Source organism: Xiphophorus hellerii, chromosome 11 (genome assembly GCF_003331165.1).
Source record: "Xiphophorus hellerii strain 12219 chromosome 11, Xiphophorus_hellerii-4.1, whole genome shotgun sequence".
NCBI classification, from domain to species: Eukaryota; Metazoa; Chordata; class Actinopteri; order Cyprinodontiformes; family Poeciliidae; genus Xiphophorus; species Xiphophorus hellerii.
Window position 1 is genome coordinate 5,949,201 of NC_045682.1, and position 26,711 is coordinate 5,975,911.

Here is a 26,711-nt window from a genome sequence, read left to right on the forward strand (position 1 = left end):
AAGACGCTGACGCTCCTTCACAAATTATAAAGACAAATGGCGTGGCATCAGATTTTAGCTATTGTGGGATGTCTAAAGACCACAACTCATTTCTCCCTCTAGGGCGAGACTTGTGCGATTGTTTTGCTTGTTTTTACCCAGAATGCCCTGCATTGTATTCTGATTACTGCTTCTCAATTGGTGTTCAACTAAGCATTCGAACTGCACCAGAGTTCACTTCCACCGAACCGAGACTGAGGTTTGTAGGCGGACCAGAGTTCGATTAAAATTCACACCTCCCCACATGAACCGGACAGTCTGGGTAAACAAACTGGAGTTGGACTAAATGGATTAAACAGTGGATTAAAGGTGATTAAAGGTGAATGCACCTTTAATCTAAAAGTCATCACCTAGATGCAACAATACAGGCGAGCTGTTTTTCTGAGATCCCAGCCAAGCAAACCATACTTGTTCGATCTTATTTTCCTATCACGGCCTTTAACCTTTAACACGCTAACTGAGGGCTGTGGAGTATGAGACGGATTGAACGCTCTGACCTTGCTGCTGTCCACTGAGAGACTAAGCCTGGCAGCCGTCTTAAATGTTTTCTACTTGTAAATAATCGCTTTCTCTCTAAAACGAGGGACTTACAACATTTTCCAGAATGACAGTTGCTTTTACGCTCAACTACTCTGCACCGACAGTCAAGGATACTTTCTGTAACTAGCTATTCCAGTTGAGGGTAATCATCCCGCATCTGTTAAGCTGAGCCAGAATGAGGTGAAGCATCACACAGGGATCCTCCTGTTCAGAAGAAAGGAATCACTCTGCAGTCTTCACCCTTTGATGCACTCCTCTAGTCTCTGTAAAAATGATTTCTGCATGTGCCCACAGGACCTCTCATTCACGTTTCAGTTATCCTTTAACATTTTAGCAAAAATGACTCAGCGCTGAACGACCACGGCGCTGGCAGCCGTTCCCTCTCCCCACATTCAGAGTGCTGGCGTGCAGCAGAGCTAAATAACTAATGGGCGCGTAGCGTCCCCGAGACGCACGAGATGCTCGCGCTCGGAAGAAAAATCCTGCTGGAACATCTGTGTCATCCATTTCTTGCTTGAGCTCATTTCTTTACTATTTTTTTTTTTTTTTTTGCTTTGCTCTTATGAAATCATTTGTTTAATATGTTTTCGCCGCCTGGAATCCAAGAATTATTCCCATCCTCAGCAGCGAGAGGAGAATTGTTTTTCACCCAAATGCGCCGCTTCCTTCTGTTTTTTGTTTTTTCCTGCCGGTGGAACTTGCTTGTCTCCGGGTGCTTTTCATACGCCCACCGAGACACATTTATGCACACCCTTAAACACACACACACAAAAACTGCTAATAAAATGTACTTGTGGATTTAAAAACGGGAAGAAAATAGTGCTGCTTTGGGACTCTGCACACTCCTCCGCAGAAAAACACAACTGCTGCTGATTAAGTGAAAATCTTGCCTTTTTGCGTCCATAAAACCAGACTGACGATCATTTTAGTAATTCACATTTATATTAAACAAAGAAAAAACTACATTTTTACCACAAAAAAAAAAAATCTTAGGTGTGAGATGATCCAAAGCAAGCTGAAAGATGGAAGAGCTTCTGAGAGATTTTCTTGGCAAACCTCAAACCTGTCCTGACTGCTCTCTGCCTTTTGCTCAAGTTGCACTGAGCTTCTCTTGTTTCAGATATGTTGGAGTACAACCTGACATGGGTGAGTGGGCAAGCGCCTTTCCTCCCACGGCCTGGCAGTAATAAAGCTAGCTCAGTCCACAGTGATGTGTGTGTGTGGGGGGGGGGGGGGGGGGGGGGGGGGGGGGGGAAGCTTGCGAGGCGTTGAAGAAGAAAAGAAGAAAAGAGAAAGAGGAGGAGCAGGAAGGATGAAGGGTCGGTTCAGGGTTCAGCTGGGAATTGGAAGAGAAGCCAGTTTGGTGAGGTGCGAATGGACAGTCTGCAGCGGCTTCCATCGCATTCTGGTCAGCCAAGCATGGAGGGAGGCGCAGCAGCAGCCACAGCAGCAGCAGCAGCAGCAGCAGCAGCAGCAGCAGGTGAGGACGTCCAGCTGTAATCCGTTCGCTCTCAGTGCTGCTCATCAGGCTCTGATTGGTACTCTGAGTCCAAACTGAATTAACTGATCCCAACTCAGAGCCACACAAAAACATTCACACTCCTGGAACTTCATCGCTCTCTACTCTTCCTCACCAATGACTAAAAATACACAACATACACAGAACGGATACAAAAATAGAGGTAATAGACCAAAACAGATGGATTAAACTAGAATAAAAATTCTACAAAAGTACATTCACTTCATCATGCCGAGCCATCAACATAACACAATATAAGACTAAGACTCAATTGTAGTTTTTTTTTTTTTTGTAAGTACCTTCTTAAAGCTGTTTGAAATTCATTCTTCTGATGTATTTGCAGCATGTTTTTGTTCAGGTGTTCCACGTTAAATAAGGAGGCTGACATCTTCAAAGAATCTGTGTGAACTTTTGGATTTTTAAATTTAACCATGATTAGGACACAAACTTAAAGGAAAGTTTCATATCAGAAAAGTGAAAGAAGAAAAAAGTGAGGTGCTCGATATTTTTTCACAAATAGAAATCTGAAGTGAAAGTTGTGTTTGTGTTCAGCCTCCTTTTCTCTGCTGGTCTCTGGGTTTGACCTTTGACCTGGGGACATTTTTGTTCATTTGTCTTTATAAGACGTCTCCAGTCAATTTGGATGTTGAACATCTGAGAACTTTGGTTTTCACGCCTTGCCACAGATTCCCAGTTGGACTTATATGTAGATCTATACTTTAACTAGGCCATTGCAACCCTTGAGCCTGGTTTGATATAAACCATCCCACAATATCTGTGGCTGAACGTTTACGGTGGTTGTCCAGTCGTAGGTCTTCTACAACTTCCAGCAGGTTTCCGTCCAGGATTGTCTTAAATTTAGATCTGTCCCCACAGCATGATGCTGCCAACACCATGTCTTACGGAGCAAGACGCAAGAACTACAAAATACAAAACAGTTTAGCAAACTAAATGTCATTTTTTGTAAAGCAAAACGTTTGAAACCCTTTTGATTTTTTATTTTATTTTGTGTTTAATATTTTTTCTAAGCATGTCCAGTTTGGATAGAAATAACTCAAAAACATGAAACCTTGGAGTGCCGCACGGCGGAAAGTTTGGAGATCATTGCTTTATGTTGTAAATACAACTACAAAAACATAATTTCACAGCTTTTTGCTAAGCTAAATATCACTCATATTTGTAATTAAATTTAAAAACTTTCTTCCAAGGTCTGTTATTTTTGTTGCATATAAAATTTTGAGAAATCTGAAATGTTGAAGTGCTAAAATGATCTGAAATATCTCAAGATGCTTTATTAAAAAATAGTTTCCAAATCTTTTTGTGGAAAACATTTTGTGCCTCAACATAAACACCGTTCTCCGTCCAGCTGACTGATCTGATGAGACTGAACCATTCCACCGTTCATGAATCTAGAACGTTCTTCAGTTGCTCAACAGGTCGACGCAACAAATGTTCCCAGTCTGCCGGATCCCTGATCCCTGCAACATGCTGCTGAATCTGCTCGCCACTTTATAAAAACATTGCAGATTGTAAATATAAGGAACAAGATGCTCTACTGGATTAGTTCTGGCTGGTGTGTGAAAGCAGCAGGAGCGGCCATCTTGTTCCCGGTCTGCTCCGACAGCCTGTCGTTCCTCCAGGAGACGGTAAAACACACAGCAGCCAGGGAATGCTGTGGGAGGCAGCACCACCAAGGTGGTTCTGTTCTGGTTCTGCTTTCAGGCCCGAAGCCTTGGTCGAGTCGTAACGGTGAGAGAAAGTTTCAGAGAAGCAGACGCTGAACACAAACGTCTGATTGAGCGACTCGGTTTACTTTTCAGTCTCCATCCGAGATGTTCTCCTAAAGACCTTCAAATTATTCATGTTTCATATTTTATTCATTGGTAAAGCTCTGACGCAACACATGAGGAGCGACCACAACCAGACTCTGGAACCAGAGGACGTTAATGTGTCTGAGTTTCCTCCTAGACGCTCATTTGTGGTTTTCCAGATGAATCCAACACAAGTCAATCACAGAAGATCTGCTGCTGCAGGATTACTGAAATATGGGACAGAACAGGAGGAAATCCGCAGTTTGGATGTTTTTAGTTGAGTAAATTTAAGATTACTGCTGTTCATCTGTAGTCTGAAAAGTTTTTTTTTCCAAGGTCAAAAGAAACTGTATCCTGAATGTTTTCATTTCAGACGCTTTTACAGACAAAACGTCCAAATGTTTTTATGTTAGAAGATAATGTGATGAACAACCGCTGGTTTTATCTCTAGTGATAGCTTGCAGATTTTGCACATTTCATGCATCTGTTCCAAATTTTAAAAACAAAAATGTATTCTGTAAAAATGTAGTGTTTGTCTCTTGATGTTATTTAAACACTTAAGAATACCCCTCTTTGTTTCAAAATGCTAATTAATTTTTGTTAGTTTGCAACTCCTGTAAGATTAAAGCCAATCGCCATGACAACACTGGCATGATGTAGGATAATTATAAAGGCTGCTAACGATAGTAGGTATGTTATGAATGATGATATGCTGTTCTGGGGGTGGGGGCCCGAATAAAAATTTGGTTAGGTCCCCAAAAATGTTTGGTCCGGCCCTGATCAAAATAATCACACATTCACACTCTGCATATCAACAACATCATTTTGCAGACGTTCCACATCTGATATGAATGAGACACTGTAGTAATGACTGTAATTATTAACTAAACTATTGAATTATTTTCCAGATATTATCCAGTGTGTCAAGGGGGACTGGCTTCAGGTCCACAAGTTTCTGAGCGTTCAGAGCGGGATCAGTGACTGTGCCTCCTGACTTCCATCAGTCAGAGACGGACCTCCAGAACCAACTCTGATCTGAGCAGAGGAAGTTGTGCTTCCTAATTAACGTCTGCGTTGGACTGTTGGTTTGTTGCAGCTGATGGAGACGACAACGACGATTAGAGGAGCCAGGAGGGGGCAGCGAGGCTGAGAGGAGGGTGGGGGAGGGAGAAGGAACGAGCAGATGGGATGGCATCAGTGGGAGCAGAACGAAGCATACCTTCATCCATCATGGCACTCCACACACACACGCCCACACACACGCACGCACGCACGCAAAGCAGTCAGAGTCATTGTATAGTGGGCTTACTGAGAGAACAAAGCACAAGAAACGGTTGCAGTTTCTCATCAGCGTCAAAATAAATCCACCGCTGAGTGAAGCATCTCTGGACGGCAGCTGGAAACAGGCAGGAGGAAAACATGCAGAGCGTCGTCTAGTCAAAGTCTGGATTCCTCCAGAATCATCATGCTATGAACATGAAAATGATTACATCAACGTGTAATTGCTTATTAAGAAAATAGTTCACTGTGCAGAACACAGATCTCCAAATGTTTTTTTTTAATTTTATTTCAAACAGTCTTGGGCCACAGATCAATTTCTTATTTGCAGTGACTGTGGCCCGCTGGGTAGAGTGGTTGCTCCTCAATCATCACTTTGCTACATTCGAATAGTTTATTATTTTCCGCAATTCTTTCATTTTTTGCTTTCTAGTTTCGTTGAGTGTTACTAGTTCTGTTAATTAGTCGATAAAAGTTTAACTGGAAGGATGAATTATTGCTAATAAGCTCATGTACTGGAGAGAAGTTATTCCATACATGTTTTTATCCATGCAGTTTGAGTGCTGAACCTAATTCTTCATATATTGTTATTTAAAATTGAAGCCTTTCAAGCAGGTATAATAAGCAATACCGGAGATTGATTGACATTTGGCTATTATCTCATCTTTTTGATCTAAATGAATAATTTTGTTAATGATCATCTTTGCATTTATTAACAGTTTATAGCCAAATTAAACTCTTTGTTGCACAAACGAACTGAACCTGAAAGGAGGAAGACGTGCTGAGAACCTGACATACGGTGAACCATCTTTGGTCTTTTTAGGATGAAACTCTTTTTCCCATCCCAACCAAACCTCAACCACTGATGTGTCGGATTAAACAACACGCCTCTTTCAGGTCATTAAGCCGCCAGCTGTGCCGTCACTGGTTGTTCACTGAAACGTCTTCTGCAGACAATGTCACTTCAAGGTCGCAGGGAACTCGGCGCCGAGACGTGGAGGAAAAATCCCAGCTGGGCATCCAGAAAATTAAACAGGTCACGCCGGGTCGCTGGGCCGGCCACGCACAGACGGAGACACTGGCAAGAACAAACCAGCAATCCTCCCACGTGTTTGCATGCAACTTTCTAACATATTTTCATCAGTATCTGACAAAGCAACGTCTTTGTTGTGCTTAACATGCTAATTTAGAAGTATGTTTAAGGTCATTGTGTATTTGGAAAAAAACGAGCACATTAGCTTTAATTTCCTGGCTGAGGTTGTAAGATGTGTGACGCGCCACGGGGAATGTATGAACAGGTCAGAGCAGAAATGGAGAAACCACCCATTTCTGAGAAAATATCAATTATAGCTTTTTTTTGCTAAATGTACTAGTTCAGCTCAGGAAGAAACAACTCCATGCTTTCAATAGGACTTCTGGAGGTTTTCAGATGGTGAACTTTGTTTGAGTTCAGCCTGTTTCTAGAATAAATCGGAGCCTTTCAGAGGGAAACGCACAACTGATTGACGAACCGGGTTTTATCGGCTAATCACAAGCTTCTGTTTGGGTTTCGGCCAATAAGTTGGAAGTGTGAGGTAAACACACGGCTCAATAACATCATTCTTTGTTGAAGCTGGTTTATTTGTGTTATAAATGATAATCTTAAGCTTTTTGCAGCTAAATAACGATCTCTGTTAAAAAATACATCAAAACTCAACCTTGCATCACTTTCTTAATAAGTTTCTATTCAGTGAGGGGAAGAAAGAATTTGGATTCTGTGCGAGATGCAGGATGTGAAGATGAAGGAGCAGCAGCCCCACCTGTGACCCTGTGCGAACCGCAGCGCTGCGGTGTGATGTAGGGCCGGCTGCCCCTGTGGATTCCTGCCGGGCATGACGGGGGATGAGCTGGAAAACTGTCCGAGAACGACTAAATAAACAATGAAAACCAGCAAGAGGGGAAACAAAAGTCAGCACGGCCGCGACTCTGGGGTTTTTCTTTTTTTGAACTCCGCAGGGGTTTCCCCGAAGGAAACAAAAGGTGACAGCACAAAGAACTGAGAGGAGTCTTTCAAAGCCTTAAATAAACGTAGACGGTGTGTGGGTGTTTCCCAGACTAGAAGCCAGCTTTGATGAACTCCAGAAACTCGTTCTCCCAACTTCTGCTTCATGATGGGAGAAAACTTCTAATTTCCATACAATCCACTCGCCGAAGTTGTAGGGAAAGGCCAGGAGCCTCAGAGAGAATTGGGTGCATAATGCAGCTATTCGCTTCTCATTTCTGCAGCCACATATTGGAGACAGCCAAACGAATGGTAATAGAGCTGATGTCTCCATTCGCCCATTCACGCTTATTTGTTATTTATTCATGAAAAAGCAAGCGGGGGTGCCCCCACCTAATGCTGTTTATATCATTCGCCCACTCCATCGGACTATTCTGATTGGAACAGCTCTCTCTTATTCCTTTAAACAACTTCATTCAGACTTGGATGTCGAGGGCAGCAGAGCAGATGCTTCTGATTGGATGAGAACAACACGACAAGGTCAAGTGAGGAACAACTCCATCCGATGTAGCCCCAAGTCTTCGTTCCTTTCTTCTGACATGAACGCAGCCCAGCTTTTCTCTTCACACACACACACCCACGCCCACACACACACACACACGCATACGTTTTCCTCAAGGATGAGCAGCAGTGAAATCATTTCTGCGCACAGCAGCAAATGAATCGAAGCTTTAAGTTACAGCAAAGTAATTACTTCTCAAAAGAATGAAGATGTTGGCCTTGGAACCAGAAGAGTAGCTTAAGCAAATTGATATCGCCGGAGAAGAAGCCGAACATCTCTTGATGCATTTATTTGTCTCTTATTGAAAAAAAAAAAAAAACTCCAGTGTGTAATTTAAATACTTTTCATTTGTTGTGCCACATCACGAAATTACTGGTTTATTAATTTATTTTTGTTTTCTACCAAATTATTGGTGCAACTAAAGAAGCCAAAGATTTTGCTATTTCGTGGTACAATTTTACAATTATTTGCAAGGAATTTTGCAATATTTCTTTCTGATTAAATCCCTTCCAAAGTCTAGATGTATATAAAAAAAGATGAGAAAAAAAACAAGCAGATAGATCGGACACACAAACTTTAAAGAATTTAAACAGCTCATTCGCAGCAGACACTTAAAATAATTGTATTTTTTTTTTTTTCCTAATTATTATGAGACATTCTGAAAAATATATTTGAAAAGCTCAAGTGAAATTAGCCAAGACTACAAAAAAGGTGTTTATGTGTTGCTTATCTGTCGATCACAGACTATAACTACATCACGTAAAGCAGTGTGGTAGAAATAAGAAATACTGCCACCTGTAGGTGGGAGTTAGCATCACTTTAGCCCAATGTTTTTGATTATTTCTGGAGAAAACTTGCAATAAACTCACAATTATGCATCCGCACAAAAAAAAACAACAACGGAGATCTATTGATTTTGCATGAATTTCTGCAATCGTGAGAAACTGGAGTTATGGGCTAACGGATTACAGGAAGCATGCAAGCCACCCTTCAAAATGGGAAACATGAAAGAACATGCCACTGAAATAAGGCAGATGGATGTTAATCTATGTAAATAAGTTGGCTTCAAGTGATCAGCTGTGTTGTGGAAAAAAAATACTTAAACAAGAGTCTGGATGAGAAGAAAATAAGAAATATATTAAAACCCTGCAAGGTGAGAAAGGAATACAGAGTCAAAGGAGTCTGTCAAGTCTGCTCTGCCTAACAATGGATCCTGGCGTCCTTTTATATGTGTTGGTCAGCAGGTCAGCAGGGTGTCACCGTCTCTGGGTGTTTCCCAACAGAGAGAAGAGAGACTTGATTGGATTATAGGTGTGAATCCTTGATTGTTATGCACCAAGGATTCTGTAGCAACACCGATGGTCTTGCCATTTATCTATTGTTAAGCAAAGGGCGGTTGTTGCTTAATGCACAAAATGCAGTCTCAGTTCTGGGTTAGGAAGTAACACCCAGATTGTCTCCTGGATCACAGACATCCCCCCTGCTGCTACATGACACTGTGGAAGTCTATAGGAGAGCAGTCTGGCCAATCTCATGATAAGATCATGCAGACACAATGATTTCATCATCAGACACAATCTAAAGCACAAGAGGGGCGAGGGGCACATTATGAGATTTTCCATTACAGCTGCTAGTGTTAGAGCGACAACGTTAAAGTCTAAAACACAGAGGAGTGTGAGAATGGAAGCTGGACCAGAGTCTGTCCAACACAAACACTAAGATCACAGGACTTGAAGAAAAAAAAAACCCTCACCAATTTCATCGCAGTCGTTACATTTCCAGTAGAAATGTGCTCAAAAGTTTGTCGACATTCCACTAATGTAAAAAAAAAAAACACACACAATGTTGCAATTGCAGTGTTTTAGTTAAATAGAAAAAGCAATTAAAATCACATATCAATGAGTCATCAAAAAAAACATGTCATGCTCATTTCGATATGAAAAATCATCTCATCCTAAAGCAAAAACTTTTTATTGAAAAAAAGTGAGCTTTGTTGAAATTGGTGAGATTCCAGAACAACGCAAATTCATTTTCGTAATTCCAATTTGCACAATTACACAGTCAATGGAAATGTAGTTACTGTCTCCATTAGACTGTTAACATCCTGCCATCTTTACTGTTTTAAAAAAACAAACAAAGAAGAAAACATAAAGTTTACTAAACACTCTTTCTACACACAGAGAGATAACCGGGATCTAGTTTCTCAAACAAGTTGAACTTTATGAACTGAAACATGAGGAAAAGACGTTTCTGACAGATTCAATGCCTTTATCTGTCAGATGTAGCCAGCAGCTATCTCAATGACCCCCTCAGCAAGTGAAGAGGACCACTTAGTTACCACGGTGACCCCCCCAAACCCCTTGAAAACGCAGCATGTTTATTTAACCTTTAGGAAGTCCTCATTAGCAGGCTCACTCCGGAGAGCCTATTGGGTTGTCAAGAGGGAGAGATAAATTAACAGTGGGTGCATTGATTTGACTTATACCTTGAGCCAGGATTAGGCTGGATGGTCAGTATGCACGATGTAATTAGTTTATCAGCAAGATGGAGGTTTTCTAAAGTGATTAATCAAGGGAGCTCTCCGAGTCCCAAGTAATGGCAAGAGCCTCCAGCAGACTGAAGGGGCATCTGATTAGGCCCAACAGTCTGAACCAATGAAAGCAGAACCGCTGGCTGCGCGTCCAAATATCCAATTTGACCTGCGTGGTCCAACATAATTGTCCTTCGGGATTAGAGTTTATCCAAAAAGAAGCATGTATGCTGATTTTTTGCTGCGACTTCAGATCTTGGGATTAGTTACAAGTATTTTCAAGGCTGGTGTGTTAAAACATCTAGATAAAAACTCTATAAAGTTACTGTCACATTGTTTACTTTCTCACCACGGACGCAGTGGTGGAAAATTCTGCTAACCCGCTAAAAGCTGAGCTAATTTTCAGCTTAGCGCTTTAGCTAACGTTTAAAACATTTCGTGCACTTGGCTTCCCCTAAATTCTTCTTTTTCTAAGTCAAATAGATTCTAAAGTGCTAGTTTAGTTGGCTGTTTTGTAAACTTTCAATTGAAGGTTTTGGTTGTCGGCTGCTTTATGGAACATGTGAATTATAACGTCAAAATAAAATTGGTGCTTCAGGATTGCAGTATTTCATAATTTGGATGGTTTTAGCAGGTAAGCTTGATTATTAAACACTATAAAGACATTTGCATGGCTGTAGGAAAGAAAATCTGGAACTGAGATTGTTGCAGATATTTGAAGGTATGAAAATGACATTTACTGTAAATAAAGTTAACATAAAAAGGTTCTTTATCACTAACAGCGCATTTTTCCATTCCAAATAAAAACGGTTTAATTTGTAAATATTTTTTGGATGAAAAAAGTTTGTCTTATCAGGAGCAACATCTTTTCTTAGTTTTTTATTTGCTTGTGTTCTGAACAGTGCGTGTTTATTGGGATCAAGAGTGTGGAATTCACCATATTCTGCTGCGTCACGACCATTTTTATTACCTTTGCCACAGACTCTCATATTATTCTACTAGTCTCACAGAATCAAGTAACAATCTGGGATTATAATTTCAATATTTTATGAGTGTCAAAAAGTGGTCAGAAAATTATTAGGTGAATTATTCTAGAAAATTATTCTTAAAAAAAAGAAAACTACTTATGTCTCAGACAATTCTGTTTTTGACCTGTAGACGAGTATTTTCATCCTAAGACCATCGAAGCTAGTAATAGCAAGGTGTGCCTAATAAAGTGACCAGTGAGTGTGAGCAGGTGGTTTCCATGTTGTCGATGTACTGCGACAGAAACCTTAGTGAATGTATTTTAGAAAAGGCATAAAAACTGAAGGTTTCCTGAAGCCAAAATATTGGAGTTTTTCAGATTTGGTTACTGCCAATGCAGCGGGTCTGTCTCCGTGATCCCGTTTATTAGAACATCTCCAAGTTTTCAGCATAGTTAATATCTTCCCAGCCCAGAAGTTGTTGCTGAATTCGGCATATGTGGTCCGACCCTGTCAGCTTTCTCCCATCTGAGCCGAGTGGTGGGGAAAAATACAACTTTAACACCGCTTTCTACGCTCGGAGTGCTTTGGGTGTAGAAAAGCAAAGAGAGTAATATTGTTTATAATTGATTAACCGTCATTAAACATCACAAAGAAAAAGACAGGCTTCAGCAAACGCACGGCTCAAGCTAAACCGCCTCGGGCTGACGCGCCCGCTTCTGCACATCCACATGCAGCGGTAATTGGAGGGGATGAGTGACCCCACCGAGGTTAACAGGTTTATGCTTGGGTTAGAAAAATCTGAGTTTTATAAAAAGGTTGAAGGAATCTTTAGAGACTACAAATCAGCATTTGTTGGAGGTAGAAAATCCTAAAAAAAAAAAAAAAGAAAGAATAAAATATATATAAATCAGGGTTGGCCTTTCTGTTGTTCAAAGCCAATAAGAAGTTATTCAAATGCACCTTGTTGGATAGATGAAGTTGTTTTGAGCGCTTTTGCTCAGTAGATTGTTCAGGAAGCATGAAGATAAAACAAAAGTGGGGGGGAAAATTTCTGCTCAACAATTGAAAACAGTTTCTCAAAGATATTTTTGACTCATAGGAAGGAACAGATAGCCTGAGCAGGACCAGTAGGAGAACTGCTGCTGTTGTCTGAAACCATAAAGCTTAACAGACAACAAAATGCTTTCTTTTACAGATAATTAGTTTTTGTAGCACAATATTTGTCTGTGTGTCTGAGCCGAATAAAGAAAGAGAACGCTAACACATGTAGCATTAGCCTGGAGTAACTTTTAACAGCCAAAAGACACGATGTGCTAAAGCTAAATGCTTTTGGAAACCTGCTTGAAAGCTACGTTGTTTCAGTGCTGCTAACCCTACATGAGTGTAACAGACTAGCAAGAGCAAGACTGATTATGGACAAAAGGGAAACTTGCACAATCTGTTTTTGTTCTGCTCTGGCTCCCTGTGGCTTTTTGTAAGAAAATTGCTTAGGCATAAAAGTAGAAATGCTGGTCAGACCTATAGAAATCATAATGTTTATCTGAATGCTTAACAAATGCAGTATTTCAAATTACTGGAATCTTTTAAATCCTTCTACAAAGTACCGGTTTGTTAAGTATCCAAGCTGCTGTTTCTTCATTCTGTAATGACTCTAAGCATTGTGCCATCACTGTTCTGTCACTTTTGGATGCCTTGCCTTAAAATTTCTTTTATTTATTAATTTCTTTTACTGTTTTTAGTAAAAAAATTTTTTTAGCGATTTCTCAATATCAGATCAAAAGGTTTATATTGCCAACATGAACTTTTCTACTCCTTAAATGAGTACGTAAAAAAAAAATGCTGATACGTTTAAGTATTTGACCTTTAAGTATTTGATTGAAGATCTTTTGTTGGCCAAACTCTTGCACATGCAGCTCATGCATGCAAAGTTGCAGACCGTACATCAGGAGCTCAGACAGTGAGGAAAGCAGAGCTCTGATAAAGCAGAACAAAGAACGAAGAAGGATGCTGCTGGGAGCTCTCACTTTTTGTTCAATAATGAAACCTCATTACCAAAGTGAAAGTTGTCCAGGCAGACCCTAATGAAGCCCCACACGGCTGAAGCTGACCCCCCTAACGCCGAGCCGAGGGAGGAGGAAGTAACGGAGGCATAGAGGGCTGAAAAAGAGCGAGTACAGGAGAGACACTAAATCTATAAGTAGGAGGAGAAGTGTCAGAGCTAAACAAATACAGGAAAATGAAGGCAACAGATGAAAGGGCGAAGTGGCAACAAAAGGCAAAGAAAAAGGGGTGAAAAGGAAGTATGAGAATCAATTCCAGGATAAATGAAGCAGGAACTCCCAGAGAGGAACTGTGTCCTCAGAAAAAAAAAAGACAGAACCCACACAGACAAACATATAGACTCTCCTGCTAAATGACAAACAGCTACTGAAGGTTACCGCCTGTCCTCCATGGACAACTCCAGCTTTTTTTCCCCGACTCTTCCAAGCACGTTTCATAGGTCAATCACTCGGTGCTAATTGGCTAGCAGAGCCACTGGGCCACATGGTCCCACTGTCCATCCCAGAGCGCTGTCATCCTGCTGCTGCCTACGCACAGCTAGCTTCCTCCGTGGTGGCGGTGGGAGGGGGGGAGGTGTGTGGCAGCTGCCGGAGGAAGCGGGAGCCGCCGCCTCCCCGGGGACACGTCAGGAGATGGAGCGCAACCGCGCTTCAGTCAAGGCCGCCAAAAATACCCGGCACTGTCACTTTAAGCAGCGCGAGGAGGTCACTGCCGATGGCACGGAAGACAGGGTCAGGGAAATGATGAGGATTTGAGGAATACAGGGGGGAATCCCTGGAGTTTCAGCTCTGCCGGTAAAAATGAATTCATCTGAAAATGTGTGGAGCCGTTTCAACAGCTGGTTTCTAGCCGGTTTTAAACATCTCCCCTTCTGGAAAGCACAAAACTCTCAAATCATTTTTATACTGTGAAATAATTTGGTTTCGCAGTAAAAGTTTTGTTTATTTTGTGTGGAGTCAACATTTTGGCAAAAATTGTATTTTTTTCCTTTTCAAAAAGAGCATCTAATGCATTTCAGATGTTGCCCATCTACAGGTACTCAAACATTTTCAAATTAGGTTTTTATGTTGAAACTGAAATTATCTCGGCAGTGTTCTATGTAGTCCCAAAGAAACCAAAGATGAATGCACTCGTCCCATAAAAAAGGCTGAAATTGTCTATCGCAGGTAAGACATCAACTTAATATAAATAAACAGCATTATGCTCCTGAAAGTAGAAAAAGTGAAATTCCAGTAGTTTGTCTTATGATTCTTAAATGTAGCTTAAAATAAAAAAAAAAATAAAAAATTTTTGGTAAAAGAGAAGGAAACATTTTACTCTATGGGATGTCATCTGTGGTTCAGTACAATTGAACTAAAACAATATAACAAGTGATTTTAGTGTCATTCTTTTGTGGAAATTTGACCCATTTATTCCACAAAAACCTGACAAACAGATAAAACCTGCATTTGTATTATATCTATATTCAAAAAACAGTTTGTTCTTTATTATTTTAGCCACAGTTACTAAAAGTGTTTGCAGAACAACCAAGATCCACAAGATGCAGATGCAGACGACTAACAGTTACTCTACGAATCCCCCAAAAATCTCAAAGTTACACAACTTCAAACTCATCCGCTTGCAGTAGTGAAACTGATGAACCGTAAAATGGTTTTTAATCTCTTTTCCTGTAAATAAGTTTCATGTTGAAAATGTGTGTTTTTGTAACCATAAAACTCTGATGAAGTGTCCCCCATGAGCGCCGCTGTCCGCTGGACCAGTCTGAGGTCCAGATCATCGACCGTCAGGGTCAGCGAGCTGAAGCTCTGACTCAGAGAGCGTCACGGACGACTGAAATATGTCAAAGTGAAACGAGTAAGAGTCGATAGTCATGTTTCAAAAAAAGCAAATGTCACAAAACGCCATGAAAACTGGGCCACTTGTTTTGTCTAATCCTCAATGAGAAAAGCTCTTCAGCTCAAAGCTCCTTCTGCCTCCATTATCAATTTATAGCGCTGCCTTTTCCTAAAATAGCCGCCAAAGCAAAGCTTCACTCCTGCAGGGAGAGCCGAGGAGCTCGACAGCGACGATTCGCTCATTTTAAGAGAAACTAAAGGTCTCTAACGTGTGTTGCAGTTCCACTTTAATACCGAGAGAGAAAAAAAACCTTAATTTAAAAGCTCATTCGTGAATCTTGGAGTGACAGATCAACAGGTCAAATCAGAGCAGACAAACAGCAGCTAGCATGTTTAAAACAAACTCGCCAAACGTGGCTGGATTCACCAGATCGCCCACAGCCTCATTTAAAGCTCCTACTGTAGACCCTCAGATCATAGTTAACATGAGAGCGCGACAGTTTGAGGATGCGCACCCAGGATGCCTCGGGGCTGACGCCGCGGCACCCAGCCGGTCCAGCCACTGTTTGTTTTCAGCCAAAAGAGTCCTACGCTAATAATAATCCACAAAACAACTTCAGTCATCTGCCATTTCCTTGATGAATTTTGAGACCGTGCCACCATTAAATTTGATAAAATGCTACATTAACTCGTGGCCACATCTGTGCTTTAATCAGACTGTGAAGATGGATGAGGCCTTGTCGGCACGGCGGCGGCCCACGTAGCTGCAGAGGCGCGGCTGCTTTTACCTGCAGTCAGCACTCCTCCAGGGCCTGATTGCTCAGGAATAATGGCCACTTTGGCAACTGTCAATTTTCCTCTAAGGGGAAATTGTTGATGCTGCGTGATTGGCTGAAGCTGTCATTTCCTGGCCACCTATTTCAATCAGTGGCACCTTGTTTACTTCATTACGAAGACGGGCCGACAGCTCGATGCCGCTCTAACTCGATAAGCCAAAGTTTTACTTTGGAATCCTGATTTCTGCTCCATGCACTGCGAGAACTCAGACGGGGCGAAGTTCGTTCACGCGCTCTGTCTTCATTAGGAGAGAAGTGACGATGATCTCACATTATATTAGGTGGTATTTAAAAGATGAGCCTCGCAGTGCGAACTTTGACGTTTCTTTCGTAAGATCAGCCTCTGAAAATAAAGTCTGGAGTTATTTGGGGAGGGAATCAACTTTTCATGAGCCCAGCGGCTAAAAATGTGTGTATGGAAGCAAAAGGTCAGAGCTAATGTTAACATTTGGGTGCTGAAGGATGTCGGGCATTATGAGATTAGCTCCTTCACTCTCCACGTCCCATCAGGGACATTTTCAGACTGAGTGCCAAAAATTAACAGCAAGAGCAGAAAGAAAAAGCAGCCTGGAAGTCACAAACATTTCAGCTTCTCTCCCTCTCTACAGGTAGCAACATTAGACAAAAGTATATATTATGCATAAAGTTGGTCAGCAGGAACTTCTTCAGAAATGCAAATATTGAACATCCTCAGTTTTACTTGAGGAGGTGGGGTGGTCAGTCTGAAATTAGATTAATGCAGAGAACAGATGCAGGTTTAAGAAGCTTGAAACAAACAGAAAGGCTACAGTAGAAAATGTTTAATCAGGAAGAACGCTTTGGTCGTGCTAATAAAAGCCACATCTGTTCCCAGTCATCCTGTTTATCTCCTCTGCCTCAAGGTAGCTAATGGTGGAAACCCCAAGGTCAAGATTTGAAGAAAAACATTCGGTAGCACCAAACATTTAGCTCAAAGTTGATACTTCTACATACTGGGGTATTAGTTGATTTGGCGCTGCCTGCACATAAGGGAGGTTTCATGGCCAAAACCACCAGTTTCAGCCTTACTGCACAGTAAGGAGACTCCACTGGTTCAGTTTATCAGTTTATCAGCGGCAGGACAGGCTGCAGGGACGTCGTTTGCTGTACAGAAACCTGCGTAAGGATTTTAATCCGCCGCAGCTTTTGGGCACAGATCTTAGCAGGTGCTGTCACACACACAGTTTTTCCTCCTCATCATCTCCTTGGCAGTAGAACTGTTGAGCTGGAACCTGGAAAACTTTCCGCTTCCTCAGTGACCCAAGCACAACGGGTCACTGAGGGCCACTGTTGTGCTTGGGTCACAACAGCAGGGCAAATCTAAAATATGCCAAAGAAAATCCAGGTTGGGAAGTTAGGTTACATAGACACAATGATCGTTTTACTCTAAGGCTACAGCTGCAACATAATGTTTGTTTAATAAATCTGTTGCATTAAAAGGCTTCGAAAAAGGAAGAAAAAAAAAATCAGATGTCTGACGTCTTTCAGACGAGGATTTCTTTGGTAGAAATAGAAACTGAATGAAAGTGAAAAGTGCAACCCGAGACTGCCAGGTTCCACGGAGACGTGCCGATAAGAATCTTTTCTGCCGACCCATCAGGGAGGAGAAGTGAGGAGTTTAAGTGAGCCATATGAAATATCAATATCAGTTTTCTCAAAAAAAAAAACAAAAAAAAAGATAAAAAAGACGGTCAACTACCTTTTATTCTGGCTGGGACTCAGACTTTCTTCCCCTTTTGGTTTTCTTGTAAACATATTTCCAGCCGTTGCCATTCGCTTGCTGGCAACTTTCTCCAAAACCTCCAGATTAGACAAACTGTTTCTCCTGGACTGAGGTCGGCGCTGAGATCAGGGGGATTGCAGACGGGATAATCTGATAATCAGCTATGCCACGGTAACCCTTTTCATAAATAAAGATGAGTAAACAAGCACATATGCTAACACATATGCTAACTAAGAGGAGCAATCGCTAATTTCCCCCGTCAGCTTGTTTGCTTCACTGGACTGTCAGTTTGCAGCTGGAAATCTGAACTCAAGGCCAGAGCCTTCAGTTCGCATTAACAGCTGCAGATAAAAAGATACGAGCAACAAGACAACATTAGAATACATTAAAGCCGAGTCCTCAAGTCTGAGAAGAGGGATTTAGTTTGCATAATTCAATACAGAGCACAAAGCTGTGAAAAAGTATTTCCTCCCTCCATCAGATTCAGTCAAAAAGGAGGATTTCATTTAGTCAGGGATCAACAGTTGACTGGTCATGAGCCTTTAACGTGAAGGACAGGGACCCACTCCGCTTTGCAGAACTGTTGCATTTGAGACAATGCTAAAGATTTCACCGGCTTTAAAAGCCTCGTTAGGGTCTTGACCTACTTCGTGTTGTCAGATGAGTTCAGTAACCAGGTCTGACCCCCGGATCAATTTATTTCCCTTCAATGAAATCATTATCTGAAAGCTGCAGATTCCTAGTAACTACTTTAGGGGTTTGTTTACAGTGCTGTACATCTGCAGCATGTCCAGGTGCCACAAGCATCCAAACAAAGTATATCAGTTCTGTCACAAGCGTTACGGGTCCCGAGGAGTTTCCTGTCCAGCTGCTCGTTCTGGAAGAAACAGACAGAACTAGTGGTTCTGAAAGGTGCGGCTGCAATCGGACGCTGCTGCTAAGGATCATTAAGAAATGAATTTGTTTAAAACGACTGATGTGCAATCATCAGCAGGCAAACGCTGTGATGTCATCAGGATGACCTTCCAGAGGTCGGAAGCTGCCAGGAGTTTCTGCCAAGGTTTGAACTCTTCATTCAGTAAGCAGTCGATAGAAACTAAATGCTCTTTTTGAATCTTTAACAGGAAAACAAGCTGAGAACTCGTGGAGCTGTGACAGGAGGAGCCAGCAGTGTTGGTTTCTCCTTCCTGCTCCTCTGTTCACTGCTGTTTGTTTTCACCGAGACTCTGAAACCGGGGAACTTGTTTAGTGATCCAACATGTGTGTAAATGTTGTTGTAGTTCGCCTTGCTGCTCTCTTCCTTTAAAATGCAGCGGCAGCGGCGGCGGCGGCGGCGGCGGCCTGCCAGCAGTCAAACAGCATCCTCGTCCTTTCACTGGCGCATCTGCTGGGGAAGCGCGTTCAGCGGCGCCGTCCTCTTTTTGTTTTTGTTTTCCTTTGCAACTGAATGCACAAGATAACTGATATTAAAGGCAGGAGAAAACGGTTTCATCTGGAGCAAAGATAAGACCGTTGGTGCACAACAGAGAGAGACGATAACAGACTGCTCAAACGTAAAGTTTCATTTTTAGATTAGAGAGCAGCTGTGCAAAGGCCTCCGTAACAAAGCTGCCTCTCCAGATGCCTTTTTTTCCCTCCCCCCTGTGCAAATCCTTGATTTGATTAGCTTTTTAAAGGCTTTTTAAAACGGCGGCGCAGCACACAATACAATGAGGTTTAAAGCGATCGCCTTTATGGCTTCATATCTGCAGGCTTATCGTCTACTTTGGGCTATTATTGTGGGAAAATATCACTGTCGTTAAATTATAAATAGAGCTCATAAGTGGAAGTGGAAGGTGGCTCGAGAGAAACTGAGGATGAGGAGCTGCTTCATCAGAAACCCAACGAGAACAGCTGAGCCTCACTCTGAGTCGTTCTGGCCTAGTTCAAACATCAAATGTCCTTTAATATACATCGATACACACAGTGGAAACCATCTTGGTGCTAACACAGAAGCTAATATCGCCACTCTCTCTCATCTGCACTTTTTTGGGCCAGAAAATCAGCGGCAAGGAAAAAAATGCCACTCCTGGAGCTGTTAGCATGTCAACCAGCTAGCATCGCTCCAAGGGACTTCATGCATTTTCTTTCACATATTTTAGATATGCTCTATGAAACAAAATGAGCCAAGAAGCAGCTTTGTCGTCCACTGTTGTTAGCGGATGTTGCTGGTGCACAACATTTACAGGTGTATAAGAAACCGTGTGGGGAATGTGAAAAAAAAAATCCAAATCAACACGCCAATATCTTGTTCTAATAAGACGGGATAAAAACAGAACTTTAAACACCATGTGGGCTGTGAACCAACTCAACTTCTACATGTAAAACAGTTTCCTCATTTAAGAGTTGACTAACCTAACACTGTTAAACCTGACACGCGTCATGTTTGCTCTCCAGGTGTCTCAGGAAACCTCTGAAGAAACACGAACAGCAGCTACACAGATGTGACCAGTAGAACTTGGTGGTTTGAATGGACTCAGTTCTTCTACCCCCCGTCTCTTTGTCTGCGAACAAAAGCGGCTTCTGTCACCTGAAAACAGGTGATTAACTTCCTCTGCCGACTCGTACGGCGGCAGCCGGAGAACCGTCGTCTTATAGAAGCTGCATCATCTGTTTACCTGCAGTCTGAAACTGAAATCCTTCCTGTTTTTTTTCCCCGGCGCTCCATCTCTGGCCAGCAGAGACAGCCTGAAATATTTCTCGCTGCAGATAACAAAGTTAGCACTAAGTGCCCGTCGTCAGTCATGTCCACCTCGTCCCCGTCGTCCCTTCCCATGATCATTACCCAACAGCCCTCGCTAAGCAACGCCGGTAAACAGAGCGGCAGCCGCGTGTCCCCCGTTAGCACTTGAGCTCAATGATTTGTTTGTGTCATCTGAAAAGGTTAGAGCTCGACATAAAGTGGGTGGGGAGAAGGCGCTCCTCTTAAGGCTACCTTAATCTGAGTGTTCCCCCCAGGACTTCTAATGAATGTAGGCAGAGGAGGCGCTGCCACGGCGTGCCAGGCTGGCAGCTCCATCACACATAATGACATTAAAAAAACCATGTCAGAATCAGAGGCACAAGACAGCAGTCAGTGGGCTGGTTTAGAGCCGGAGATGTGGTTAATGAGGTACTGAGGAAAATATGGAGAGAAACTGCACAACGTCCAGTTCAAACCAGAACACCCTTCATTCTGCCGTTCCTGTTTCAGCTTCGTTGGGATATTAATTCTTTATGACAAAATAGTAAAAGAGATATATTTAGTTTGTACTTTAATACAACGTCGCGTTGACGCTGTTGAAGCCACAGTGAACCCAACACAGCCTGAAAGGCCGTTCAGAAGAGAAGAAGCCATTACTCTGACGACAGCAAGAAAAAAAAAAAAAAAAAGGCAGTTTACAAATTCACTCGGGAACAAAAACTTTTTTTTTCCCCCATCACATGCCCCGGGGAAAAATTAAGCTAAAATGTAACTATTTTGCAATAATGACCAATATTCAATATGAAGTATGAATATCTGCAGTTGTAGCAGGAAAGGGTATTATCGTCTCCCTAGAGTCGATAGACTCTAGGGAGACTTATGACGTTGTCTGATAGCGTCGTGTATTTTCAGGCATTTTACGGTTTAATAATTGACTTTTTTGCAAGTTTCTTAGCTGAAGACCAGATCCAAAGATGCAGGAAAGAGCTGTGCCATATTCCTGCATCGTTACGAATTGTACAGCAGCCATAATATCCAGCCAGTCCTTCTTTTCTTCCATTGTCTGCTACCCAACACTCCTGCCATCTTGGTTTTTGACCTTACAAGTGTGCCTCATAATACCTTCCTCCCAGAGTTTATGTGGAGACTCCTCATCTCTCACTAGGACTTTATTTGCTTTGAGGCAACACTCTGTTCTGCCAAGCTGCTTTTATAAAATAAAATATTTACCAAAAAAACATCACAAGACAGGAGTAAGTTACAGGTTTGAGATCCCCCCCTGGACATCTAAAACTAAACAGAACAATCCCAACCCAGAACATTCAGCTCAGTGTCTCTGAATTTATACTGTAGCCGACCAACAATAAAATCAGTAGAAATACTCTAAAAACACCCAAAGCAATCCAAAAAGCCTGTTATCTCTTCTCAAACCTCATGTCACGGTCACAATCATTACAGATAACAAGACAGTGGTCACACTCATATCATGTGATCGCCTCTTCAAAGTCAAGTAAAGAAGCCCAGAGGTAACGGAGCACTAATGCCACGAGGATCACAAAACAAGGCCGGATACTTCCAGATAGCACAATAATTAAATGCTTATCTCAGGATGAGAAAGCACCTTGATGATGCCGTTAAGGATTTTTAAGATGGCATCTCCAGATCTCCAATAACAAGAAAATGAATTCCTGATGTGGCGATGAGATTCCTTTAATAACTGTCAATGTTAACAGTAAAGCATGGATTTATTAAACAGGAAATTTGGGTGCAGGACAGTTGGAACCTTACTGCTTTGGAGAAATTACACGAATCTGGATAACAGTGAGAGTCCGGAGGGAAAACAGCTCACGTCCATGAAGAGCTTCTCCATCGGATTCGAGCGTCAACACGCCGCCGCCGCTGCCTTCCATCTTCCTCTGTAGCTCTGTCAATGCTGGGATTGTGCAGTAAGGCTCCCCATCCCTGCGGACAGCTGGGAGCAGACCTTCCAGTTAAGTTTCCTTGGTAACAAAGCCGTTGAGCCTGGAGCTCTTACAGTACATTCCCATTTGCACTTTGTCAAGATGGAGGTGCAGGATTTGGCCTGACAGTAGGAAATCATGTGTGGGGACTGGGATTTGGAAAAAGCAATTTTTGATAGATGATCAGGCCGCTGCCACCTGGGATGCACTGAAAAACTACTGTTGCTCTGAACTTCAGCCTTTTAGATTGTCACCCATTGAGATATCCAAATACATGCTGCCTCAATAAGACCGCGCTGAACAAGCAGCCGGGGTTATTTCTTTAATACTTTTCAGCAGCAAGGCAGATTTGAAGGGTTTTACATGATAAAAGACTCAACATTAAATTGAAATGGCAAAATAAAGAGAAGTAATGAAAATTTGAAATACTAGCCAGAATGTTTTCATTTGTTATTGATCAAAGGCAACAATAATCAAAGAGTTGTTTAGTCTTTTTCAGTTACGGCAGTTTTTCACTGAAATTCATACTAAATCAACAGACCCCTGTACTTTTACATAATTGTGAGATTATTGTAATTTTTTTTCTCCACAAAAATAGTTAAAAGCGTTGGGTTTAAGTGACGCTAACTTCCACCCGCAGGTGGCAGTATTTCTTATACCTCCGATCCTGCTGGTTCAGCCGGACTTGATGTCACGTTAGTCGCCGATCGATGTGGCAAAAAACAAAAAGTCACATTTACCGTCAAAAATCCAACAAAACAGAATCTGTTCTCTGTGAACGAGGGGAAATCGTTTTGGAAACCTTATAATGTAAGACACTTTTGGATGGAGTTAAATGAGGAAGACGACGCTGCTGCAGTAATCAATGAGCCTAAAGAGAAGAGAAGCGCATGGATGAGTTTCTCTAGATCTTGCTGGGACATTAGTCCTGTAATGCTGGAAACGTTCTTCAGCTGATAGAAGGCCGACTTTGTAACTGTGTTTAAGTGTTTCTGAAGGAGACGGGTTGCAGTCTGACCCGAGGAGTGAATTGTATTCCTCAGTTATGTCTGTCAGGTTGGTGCTGATGTCTTTCCACCCTGACATTATATTACAGCTCTATGTTCCAGACCGGCAGACTGATGATGTGTCCATTTAACACGTTTGTTTCACAGCAGCCTTTAAGCAGAAAACTTTGACTCAGTTCTCATGTCTTCCAGTGACTCTGGATCAGAGTTAGCTGGGAATCGGGTCTCAGTGTTGCTGCAGCAGCAGCAGAACAGAAACCTAACCCTTCTGTTTGACCTCCACTCAGTCTGAGCTCTACCCAGCCAGCTGCTCATTTGCATATCTCTGACAACATTAAGCATCTGGCTCTGACCAAACCTTTAGCTTTAAGGGAAATTGACCAAGGTCCTTACTACCCCGCAGCCAAAGCAGCCAAAATGGATCTGCATGAAGTTGATAAGCTTTTGATAGAAATCAGTATTGGCAACTTGAAAGAGGAGATAAGGTTCGCTGATGCCGAACTCTCAATGGCTTGCCGTCAGCACTGAAAACATTTTATTCGCTTTTTCCTTTCACCTTTTTGACATTCCGAAATCAAAAATAAAGAGACTGTTTAGTGAAGTCGATGCGAGCTCCTTGGGTAGCTCTCTGATCCATAAATGAGCCAAAGGAAGCATGAAGAGGAACCAACGCGCCCTTGTTCCAGAGGTTCAAGGTCCCGCGAGAACGCCGGCGTTGTCTTTGCTAATCAAAGTGCTTGAGAAGGAGCAGGCAGAGTGAAAATGGAGCCGTCAGCAGCGCTCCCCTGGGCTGCGTGCAGAAGTCAACCGTGGAGGAAAACACAAGACTCCCGTAAATACCAGGAATTACACCGCTCCCCTGACTGACGGGGTTATGCCGGAAACTTGGAGGGCTCTGCTCCAATCAGGACGTTCAACAGAGGCTGGGGGTTCAGATCCTACAGGAAGACGGCGTTCGTTCGGACAACAGTGAAAAGGATTCTCGGAGACGAAGCAGGAAAACACACATTCAGCCATTAACGTTTAATCGCTCCTACATTCACAGGATTGCTAGAATAACTCATCTGAGCAGCGAGTCGGCAGTAAACAAACATTATTAGGACTCAGCATAGCTGCAGAAGATCCACAAGGCTTTCTATTAACTTGTTTACCTTCTGCTTTATGCCAGGGTGGCGTTTTCAGCAGCGCCTCATGTTGACTGATTGAACACATTAATATTTGAATGTGCACACATGCGCAGATCGGGACGTGAATGGAGGCGCGATCGGAGCGGCGAATCTGGGTCAGGGATTTAATTACGTCTCGGCTTCCTCTCAATGAAACTGCGAGAAGCGGCAGCTGGAGGCGTGATGTCTTACTCACACCATTCTCAGAATTACCATGTTCTGCATGTATATTTCTGCTCTCAGCCACAGCAGTCCGGCATCTCTAATGAGATCCATCACAGAGTTCCTGCATGGCACAAATCTACCAGTAGAGTAATAGAAACACACATGTATGCTGCCAAATTGAAAATAACGTCCAAACGCTGAATTCAAACCACTGAAGCACGGTGGTGGGGGTGTTACGATGTGGGATGTTTCACCAAGAGAACGAGCCAAACAGATCAGTAGGGAGGATCTTAGGCCACGTTCACACAGAAGGTCTTAATGTTTGCGACTGCAGTCAGAGTTCTGTGTGAACGGTTTACGGAGCATGTGCAGAAGAGCAGAACCGTCCACCAGCCAGTGCTCTGTTCACAGCAGTAAAGATGGCCGCCGCCATTTTTCTGGTCAGAACCAGCTGATAAATAAAATGTGATGCGTTCACTGACTCAGACTGTTTTCATCACTTCATTATCATCATCCGCTGTCTACGTCCAGATTTACTGTCTGGCTTCTTCTGCTGCTGAATTATGTCGCATGTCTCACCTGTTGGATAAGACGCAACATGAATGTTCAGACATTTTGAAAACAATCAGATAAGTGTCAGAAGTGTCAGATTTAGTTCTACATGTGGAAGTGCAAGAATCTTTTAGATTTTTTGCAGGTAAAAGATTGGAACTGTGCCGTTCAGACTACTGTGATAAAGTAAGATACGAGTCGCGTTTTCCTGCTGTGTGGACGTAGTCCTGGTTCCACATCAACAATAGTAGAAAACATCCTGTAAAAAAAAATGTCTGGAGTCATCAAACATGCTGGTTCTGAGGCTCAACCTGAGGAGTACGGACCAATCAGGAGGGAGGACATGGCCGACTCGGTCTGACACGGATGAGACGCATCCTTCCTGTTTACATGGTAAATGTGGAAATTTGGAAAGAGAAATGCTGACGATGCTGTTTATGGAACAATATGGAAGGAATATGACAATGTCCACATCATCCCCGACTACAGTAATGTAACAATGTTTCAGCATCATTCAGAACTAATCTCTGAATTTCAGTTTCGCCCAGTCCTCCATCGCTTCCCTCCAGCTCACTGGAACCTCATTTTCTCCTGTTCGAGTTTTCATGATTGCTCTCATTTGGCTTCTTTTCTCTCTGATCTTTTCTTACATTTCACCACAATTGCTTTGTTCTTCCCAGGTGTTTCGCTATGCAGTTTCTGTTGCGGTCTTCCTGTTTGGATTTGCTCCAGGTTCCAGAGCCAGCCGAAGGGGAACTGAAAGCCTCTCCTCCCACTCTCTGGGTTGATTTCCCTTCTTGAAGGAGTTGTGGAGTCGCTCCCATTGTTGTTTAACTGACGGCTCTCTTGCTGGGATCATGTTTTCTGTTAATGAGACAGGTGCAACACTTCATCAAGCTCTCCAAGATGGCTTTTAATTGCAGACTTGTTAAGCGTGTGCGGGTATTTAACAAATGGAAACTTCAGGGTTGCTACGGTTTCCTCTGCATGAACTAAAAGCCAGACGCATCAGCTGTTCTGCCATTTTATTTTTGATCACCTGCTTAAGAGGAAATCTTTAGACTCAACCTTGCAGGATAATTACCTCCCAACCAGGCTGCGGCTGAACAATAACTCCCCAGCTGCAGAGAGGTAAACATCCTGCACACTGAGCCACTGCAGCTCTGCACATGTATTCGGGGATCGTATGTGTTGAGCTGTGAGATGAGCGGGAAGAGTCGCTCTTCTCAGCATTACTTCTGCAGTACAACCGACCTGTGCAATCTCTCCTGTTAGATTAAGTGGGATATCCTGGAGTTCATTTGAAATTGGATTTTATTTGTGCAAGAAAAGCCCAGAGCAGTAACCTGGAGCACTTTATTTCCAGACTGAACTCAGTAAGATGAGTAACCTGAGGCAGAACTGCCTCATCATCTGATTTTTACAATGCCCCCCCCC

At 42.5% G+C, this 26,711-nt stretch overlaps 1 protein-coding gene across 5 annotated transcripts in view; it reads right to left on the reverse strand.

Annotated features, from left to right (window-relative positions):
- cadm1a (cell adhesion molecule 1a) overlaps positions 1-26,711 on the reverse strand; it is a 400,396-nt gene that overhangs the window by 220,672 nt on the left and 153,013 nt on the right. The gene's annotated exons all lie outside the window — the stretch shown is intronic.